Genomic DNA, 8,893 nt, shown 5'->3' on the forward strand with positions numbered 1-8,893 from the left:
ATGTATCCTTTTTTTCTAGCTAGAATAGATCATGCTTTGAGTTTGCCCTGATGGACTCTATTCAAAGAGTTAATTACAATAATTTGTAATAATTGAGGCACACAAAACTGAAAGCAAAACCTAAAGTGATCTAATGGCCAAACGTTTTCTCCAAGAGCAAGGTGGTATTCCAAAAATGTAAAAACCAGTGCAACATTGGGTCTGACCAATGAGACTAGATTCCAGCCACGTACAGCCAGGGTGGCTTCCTTCAGCTTGGGGTAACACAGAGCCCTCTCCTCTCTGGGCTCGGACCTAGTTCGCGGCGACATGGCCAAACGTACCAAGAAAGTCGGGATCGTCGGTAAATACGGAACCCGCTATGGGCCTCCTCGGGAAAATGGTGAAGAAAATTGAAAATCAGCCAGCACGCCAAGTACCACTTGCTCTTTTCTGTGGCAAAACCAAGTGAAGAGACGAGCTGTGGGGATCTGGCACTGGGTTCCTTGCATGAAGACAGTGGCGGTGGTGCCTGGAACATACAATACCACTTCCGCTGTCACGGTAAAAGTACGCCATCAGAAGACTGAAGGAGTTGAAAGACCAGTAGACGCTCTTCTACTCTTTGAGACATCACTGGCCTATAATAAATGGGTTAATTTATGTAACAAAAAAAAAAAAAAAAAAAAAAAAAAACACACACACACACAGAGCCCTCTAAGACTCTGCGACTCAAAGTGTGTCCTGCAGACCAGCATCAGCAGTATCACCTGGGCGCTTGTTCAAATGCAGAACACCAGTTCCGACTCCAACCTGCTGGGTCAGAATCTGCATTATAACAAGACCCCCGGGTGACTCGTATGCACATTTTCATATGAGAAACACAGTGCATTTCTAAAAAGCTGCCAAGGGATCCTGGTCTGAGACCCCACTTTGAGTAGCAAGGCTCTAAGAGGTCTGTAAGGCATGGAGTGGACGTCTCTAGACTCTGGATTGGGGGAAATCTTCCCAGGCATTAAACTGGTATACACACCCTCCAGCTTCCCTCCCTGAGTCTGTTTAATGCCACACTACTCCAAAACCTGAACTGGTTCCCCTGATGGCCAGGTACCAGGCCTCTCTGGCAGTGCTAACTGCCTATTTCGTTGTTAAGCAATGAACTACTTCCAGGACTCAGAGAGTCCCTGAGTTAGCTTTCTCTGAGTACTGAAGTCTTCGTTTAGAAAAGGAATACATATCCTCGGAAAATTTTTTTAAAAAAGTTTGCAACAAATAGGGAAGATGTTAACATGTATTAAACTTTTATGGTGGGTATGTGGATGTCTGTCATATTATTTTCTATATGTTTGAAGTTTTAAAATTAAGAGATAAAAAACTATCAATGAAAAGTAACAGATACTCAACTGAGATAAGAAAATTGCAAAGAAAAGAATAAAATCACCTATAATTCCACTACCCAGATATATATTTGAATATTTATCCTTTCAGTCCTTTTCTTGTTAAAAGAAAATTTTAAATTTGCATTTTCATTAGAATACTTGAAGCTCCTGCTTTTAATTCCTCTCCTTCATAAAGTCCAATTGAAATGGTCACAGAAATAGCAAAAATGGGTTGGGGGAGACCTTCATCAATACTGGGAGACAGGGAAGCTAGCCATTCAAAAGCTGGGGCTGGAAGAGGGATTTCCACAAAGATCCCTCCAGCAGAGTGATGGGACCAGGACAGGACACAGGACGTGAGACATGGGCAGCATTAGCGCTAGACCACGGAGCTGTCCACCCCGGCAATTCCCCTGGACAGTGCGCCAAGCCAAGCGGAGGCATTTCTGCAGTGAGCTCTTAATGAGGGCACTTAGAGGAGAGGGCAGTGCCCTACTAACTTCTGCTGCCAAAATAAACTCAGAAAGGAAACTGCTTTGCCTAGCAGGAAACTTCTCTTCTGCAATGCTGACTCCCCTAGAAACTCACTTCCTACTCATTATCAGAAGTAACCAAATCCCAATCCAGCAAAAGAAAAATAAAAAAAACAAGCTCTCCTATTTCCCCTTAGTATGAGACAAAAGGATCAAACAAAGACCCATTTAAAAAACAAACAAACAAACAAAAAGGAAAGAACAAGAAGATCTCCCTCTGTAAACGTGTCCAGGAAAGAAAAATTATAAGGGAAAAGGGAAAAAAGTAAGAGAAGATTCAGGAGTTTAAAATGAGATTGTGCTAAAAGGTTCTTCTTAGATGTAAGCCAAGAAAATGAAAAAACTTTTATAATTATTCCTACTCCATATTTTCTTGAGACTTGAGAAGATTACACTTGTAAAAAGGGAATGGTTAAGACATATTGTTTTCGGCCAAAAGAAGGTGTAGGTTAGGTGAAAAGGACAAGCTTTGGAGTTAGACAAGCTGAGTTCAAATTTTGGCTCTGCCATTTTTTAGCTATGTGAGTTTCATCAGGTAAACTTTTCCTATGCCTCAGTTTCCTTAGCTGTTAAAAGGACTGGCATAATAGTCCCTACCTCACAGACTGCTAGGGGATATGAAATGTGACAATATATACCAAGTCATATGTGGCAAAGCAGTCAATAATGGTACCTATTATTTTGCTATAAAAATAAAATTGCTGCCAGGCTCGGTGGCTTATACCTGTAATCTCAGCACTTTGGGAGGCCGAGGTGGGCAGATCATGAGCTCAGGAGTTCGAGACCAGCCTAGCCAACATGGCGAAACCCTGTCTCTACTAAAAATACAAAAGAAATTAGCCGGGCGTGGTGGCACATGCCTGTAATCCCAGCTACTCAGGAGGCTGAGGCAGGAGAATCTCTTGAACCTGGGAGGTGGAGGTTGCAGTGAGCCGAGATCGTGCCATTGCACTCCAGCCTGGGCGACAAGAGCAAGACTCTGTATCAAAAAACAAAACAAAACAAAACAAAACAAAACAAAACAAAACAAAATTGCCAAATATTAAAATGCAATGGACAATCTTTGTTTGCTAAAGGGTAAATCTAATCTCTATTCCATCCCCAAATGCCACTGAAATGATACACATTTTAAAACTGTAGGAAATCTGGAAAAGAAGAGAAAGGTACTACCAGTAGACAAGAAGCTCTCAGGAATTCTTGGAAGACATGAAGTGACACTGTTAAGCTGACAGAAAACCCCATCTGGGCTGAGCGCGCCCTACTCTGCAATAGAATCCATTGCAAGACAGCAGTCGCCCAAGGCTCCTTGGTGGTTCTCCCCTCCCAGGAAGCTGTGCTGTCTGCAGAGGAGGAGAGGAGAGTCGAAGTTGCTGACTCAGGAATTGATAAAGAATGGAATAAGCTCTTTAAAGAATTTTAGAAAGCATTTATTTGGATCCACGATGTATGTTGATTTATTTTTCTTTTTTCTTTTCTTTTTTTTTTTTTTGAGACGGAGTCTCGCTCTGTTGCCCAGGCTGGAGTGCAGTGGCGCGATCTCGGCTCACTGCATGCTCCACCTCCCGGGTTCATGCCATTCTCCTGCCTCAGCCTCCAGAGTAGATGGGACCACAGGCGCCCACCACCACACCCGGCTAATTTTTTGTATTTTTAGTAGAGACGGGGTTTCACCGTGTTAGCCAGGATGGTCTCGATCTCCTGACGTCGTGATCCACCCGCCTTGGCCTCCCAAAGTGCTGGGATTACAGATGTGAGCCACCGCGCCCGGCCTTGATTTATTTTTCAGGAGTAGGAGTGGTTGGCAAGAGTTATACTGTGTGTGTGTGTCTGTAGTGTGTGTGTGTGTGTGTGGCTGGCATTTGCAAGTGTGTGTATGGGGGTTATTGCATGCATATCCGTGTGTGGTGTGTGCATGCATGTGCGTGTGTGGTATGTGCATGTATGTGCATGCATATGGCGTGTGCATGCATGATGCATGTGTGTATGTGTGTGTGCATATTGGAGTGTCTATGCATAAATCCATGAGCGGCTAAGCAGGTAGCTTTTGCAGGACTGTATTTGCAAAGTGTTTGGAGTGCATCTGTGGATGTCTGTTCTATCCAGAAGTGTCAGCAGCTGTTTGTGAAAGGGTATCTGCTGCAGGCAGCGTGTGAAAGTAGTGAAGAGCCCAGACCAGAGTGAAATTGCCTAGGTTTAAATCAAGACTCCATCCTTTACTAGTTCTGTGACCTTAGGCAAATAACTCATAATCACTCCGTGCCTCAGTTCCTCGTTTGTAAAATGGGACTAGCTGTATCACCATCCCATAAGGTGATATGAAGACAAAATGAAAACATAGATAAGTCACCTAACTTTTTCCAGGTATGCAGAAAGCACTCAGCAAATAAGAGACATTAATAACATCTGTAGCTGCGTGCATGTGTGTGTATGTGTATACTTGTATACCAGGTCCTCAAGCACAGCCATGCAAGTTCCTGTCTAATGGGAGGTGACTAGATGGGAAATTTGAGGAGTGGTAGAGAAAGAAGCCCTCCCTTTGTCAATTACAAAGGAAGTTGCAATTTGTGGCAAAACATGTAGTCAAAACTCCTAGGAAGCCCTCTTTATTCTTCCAGGGTCCATACATCTTCCCCAGAGCAAGAGGACTCAGAGAGACATTGTTGCTTGATAATAATTTCCATAATCCTCAGTATCAGCCACTAAGCCAGCAGCCTACTCCACATAAGCAATAATAATTTATAGTTGCAGTTAATGGGCTGTTTTATAGGAACCCACAATTATAATTGGATGTCAAGTGTTGTGAATCTCAACGGATGGAAAGTGACAAGCACTGGGGCCTAGTGTTTAATTTTTTAATGTGATTATTAAATTTCCCATCTCCTTGCTCCTGTATCTTCTCTCACTGTGGCTTCCAGCTGTGGCCCCATTCTCTGTCAATCCTAGCTCTGACTCTTGAAATGTATTTCTGTACACCTGTTTCTGGCCCTATGGGCTTTTTAGTGGGCTTGGGTATACAGCCACCTGCTAGCCTAGATCCTATAGAAATATGGTAGCTACCAACTTTTCTGCTAGGAACTCTCCCACCTCCAAAAAAAAAAAAAAATTCTCCAAAACAAAGCATCCCAGCTCGCTTGATTTGCTTAGCTTGCTTTGCACACACTGAACCCCTCAGCACATGGCCTGGTGGCCCCCAACCCCTTCAGAAGGTGACCTTAGGGTCACCTTCAATCCAGTGGCCAGGAGCCCTTAGAAACAGTAGTCTTGGGATTTTGCAGTCAGAATCTGTTCTTAGAGTTCTTCTAGATTCTAGGACATAAGATCAACACAGGATTTGCCAATAGCAAGGGTTAAGGAAGTGGTAGAGTTATTTTTGGGAAGTGGTAAATAGATTAAAGAACCTTGGAAAGCTTGCTTTCTTATTTTCACACCTGGGTGAAGGAGAAAGTGTGGACTTCATTCAATGAAGTTGAAGAAAACTTCCCAGGAGATGAGATAGTAGTTGCTGATTGAGCAAGAGAAGGAGAGAGAAATCAGAGAGAGGCCAGCCGAGGCATTGAGATATGGTGGTGGCTCTGAGCCCACCTGCCTCATCCATCTTAGATTCCAGCCCAGCCAAGATACTGGTGTTCCAAGCCAAGTGCAGAGATTAATGGAGCACAAAACTTAATCCCAAGCCTAGTGAAAAGCATAGCTATGTAAAGACCTAACATTTCCCTGTGCAATTCAGACAGAAGCCAAAGTCTAATCCAAGTCTAATCCTAGAGCCCTCTCCATAATCCATGTTAAAGCACTCTCGGGCCCAGAACCCAATGGAACAGTAGCTCTGAATTCAGTATTGCCTAAAGTCCATAACCAGGGCCTAAATCCCAAGCCCATTTCAGGATGAGGAACAAAACAAGAAGCCAAAGTACTTGAGTAACTGAAATCCATTGCCCTTTGATGATTACCTGAATCCAGAACCCTCTGACCCAACATTCCTTTACTGAGAAGGAATCGCACCTTGGAAGTCCATGAGTGACTAGTCTCATAGCACCAAAAACACCCTATTTCACATGGACTTCCAGTTCTCTGGGGACAGAGACTATCTTACAGTCAACTAGGAAATTCTAAGCCTAGCACAGGGTTGGCATAGTAAATGCCTGCTCAATGACTACATGGAAAACATGGAGTTGATTAAGAAGGTGGTCTTTGGAGTCCATTGGACCTTGGTGAGAATTCCTACCCTGCCACTTTTTTTTTTTTTTTTTTGAGATGGAGTTTCACAATTGTTGCCCAGGCTGGAGTGCAATGGCTCAATCTTGGCTCACTGCAACCACCGCCTCCCAGGTACAAGTGATTCTCCTGTCTCAGCCTCCCAAGTAGCTCAGATTACAGGCATGTGCCACCATACCCGGTTTTGTTTGTTTGTTTGTTTGTTTTGCATTTAGCAGAGATGGGGTTTCACCATGTTAGGTTGGGTCACGAACTCCTGACCTCAGGTGATCCACCCGCCTCAGCATCCCAAAGTGCTGGGATTACAGGCATGCACCACTGTGCCCGGCCCCTACTCTGCCACTTTTAAGCTGTATGACCTTGAGTTTGTCCCTTCCCTCCCTCAGCTGTGAAATGGTGTTCATGGGGATAGCTGCAAAGAGAAAACGGAAGAATGACTCTAGACTACCTGGCACAGAATGTTGGTTTTCTTTTTGTTTCTCCAAGGGCAATGTCTCCGAGGATGGTATTCGATAATATCTATTTTTTTTTCCATCCATCACTGAGTGCAGACTCCTCAGAAGGTTTCGGATTCCCAGAGTCCTTGTGACCTGCTAAACGTACTCTTTCATCCTGCTGTCTAATATTCCATTGTGCGTCTTCCCAGGATGGAGTCTCCATAGCCTTCTGTACTTGTCATCTATTACCACAGTAGTGCCATGTCATAAGCAATCACAAAACTCCAGTGGTATACAACAATCAACATTTATTCTTGTTCATGAATGCCTGGGTTGCTGACCGGGGCCACCGTCGGCTGATCTCTTGTATCTGAATCAGCGGAGGTCCTCAGCTCCATTCCCTAGGGTTTCTTGTCCTCCAGCAGGCTAGCCTGGGCTAGTTCACATGGCCATGGCAGGGCTCACACAGAGTGAATGGAAGCCCAGAAGAGCCCCGGAGGCCTGGGCTCAGAACTGGCACACTCTCACTTCCATAGCAGTTTCAAGGCCAGCTCAATTTCAAGCCAGCAAGTTTCATAGGCAGCCCAATTTCAAGGGGTAAGGACATAAACTCTGCCTCTTTTTTGATTGTTTATTTGTTTTAGAGAGAGGGTCTAGCAGGCTGGAGTGCAGTGACATCGTCATAGCTCACTGCAGCCTTGAACTCCTGGGTTCAAGGGATCCTCCTGCCTTAGCCTCCTGAGTAGCTGAGACTATGGTGCACACTATTATGTCCAGTTATTTTTTTTTTTTAATTTTTGTAGAGATTGGGTCTTGCTATGTTGTCCAGACTGGTCTCAAATTCCTGACCTCAAGCAATCCTCCCACCTCAGCTTTCCAAAGTACTGGGATTATAGGTGTGACCCACTGTACCTAGCCAAACTCTACTTCTTGATGGGAGAAGTTCAGAGTTCCGTGGCATAGGAAAAGGATTCAGAGAAGGAAACAACTGTGACAAACTTTGGCAAGCAATCTACTGTTTCTTCTTTCTCCTCCTTGAGTTTCTTTGGTTTTGAGAAGGTGAATAAGACGCTGGAAAGAATGACATGCTTGAACTAGAGATAGAAGCATTTGCATTCTAACCCCAGCCCTACCACATGTGTTACTCAACCTTTCTTAACCTCAATTTTCTTGTCTGTAAAGTGGCGTCAAACATAAGAACTGCTGATCTCCTCTCTTATCCCCTTTACTCCTTTGGGACATGTCCAACTCTCTGGTGTTAGTAAGAGCAGGAAGAAAATTTTAAGCAGTAGATTGTCAAAATCACTGCCTGGTGGTGCCCTGAGAGGCAAGGATTGACTCTAGGCTGTGCATCTCAGATCCCAGGTCAACCATGATCCCAGTGTTCAAAGCTAAGTACAAGGCCACAGAACACCAGGAAGATGGTCTTTCACCATTTCCTGTGAACACATTTAGGATTAGTTAATGGGGATAAGCAAGTTCATTATTTATTTCCATCCCATTTTTTTCCCTAAAGTTTGTGGGAGATGCCAAAGATACATGCCATGCCAATTTATCTCAAGGTAACTTTTATACATAATCCAAATGTTTTCCCTCCTGGCCTCCTTTCCCATCTCCATCCTCCCAAGATGGCATTCACTAGGCATACACAGTTCTTTCTTGACTTCCTGTTTATTTCATTTTCACTTTCTCATTATAATATTATCCTAAAGTGAGGATCCTATTACTGGGGCAACCAGAAATGATGCCTGTGTGGATACTGTCTTTACTGAGACCTCAGTTTTACTGGGTTAAAATCCAGGACTCAGAAACAGAAAGTCAAATATTGCATGTTCTCAGCTAGTGTGTGCACATGAACACAGAGCATGGAATGATAGACATTGGAGGCTCAGAAGAGTGGGAATGTGAGAGGGGCTGAGGGATGATAGACATTGGAGACTCAGAAGAGTGAGGAATGTGGGAGGGGCTGAGGGATGATAAACATTGGAGACCCAGAAGAGTGAGAATGTGGGAGGGGCTGAGGGATGATAAATTACTTAATTGGTACAAAGTACACTATTCAGGTGATGGTTACACTAGAATCCCAGACTTCACCACTTCACAATATATCCATGTAACAAAACTGCACTTCTCCCTAAATTCATACAAATTTAAAAAATAAGAAAAGCACATTTAAAATCCACTCTTGCTGTCAAAGAACAAAAAAGCATCCCACAATTCTGCCTACCCTTGTTCCTTATTTTGTCTTCCTACAAATAAGACTAAATCGACCTCTATGGTTTCTCCTGAACATGTTCACATAATTCATTTTACTTTCATTCAGCAGCCACAATACCTTATCTCCTCCTCTAAG

General features: G+C 43.7%; 1 pseudogene across 1 annotated transcript; it reads left to right on the top strand.

Moving 5' to 3' along the window:
• The first annotated feature begins 282 nt into the window (after window positions 1–282).
• On the top strand, window positions 283–675 carry LOC108538880 (putative 60S ribosomal protein L37a; annotated as a pseudogene). The gene has a single exon (XR_001888214.1). The product of XR_001888214.1 is annotated as a putative 60S ribosomal protein L37a (transcript).
• The last annotated feature ends 8,218 nt before the right edge of the window (window positions 676–8,893 follow it).

Source organism: Rhinopithecus bieti, unplaced genomic scaffold, assembly GCF_001698545.2.
Source record: "Rhinopithecus bieti isolate Rb0 unplaced genomic scaffold, ASM169854v2 scaffold_13348, whole genome shotgun sequence".
Taxonomy (NCBI): Eukaryota; Metazoa; Chordata; class Mammalia; order Primates; family Cercopithecidae; genus Rhinopithecus; species Rhinopithecus bieti.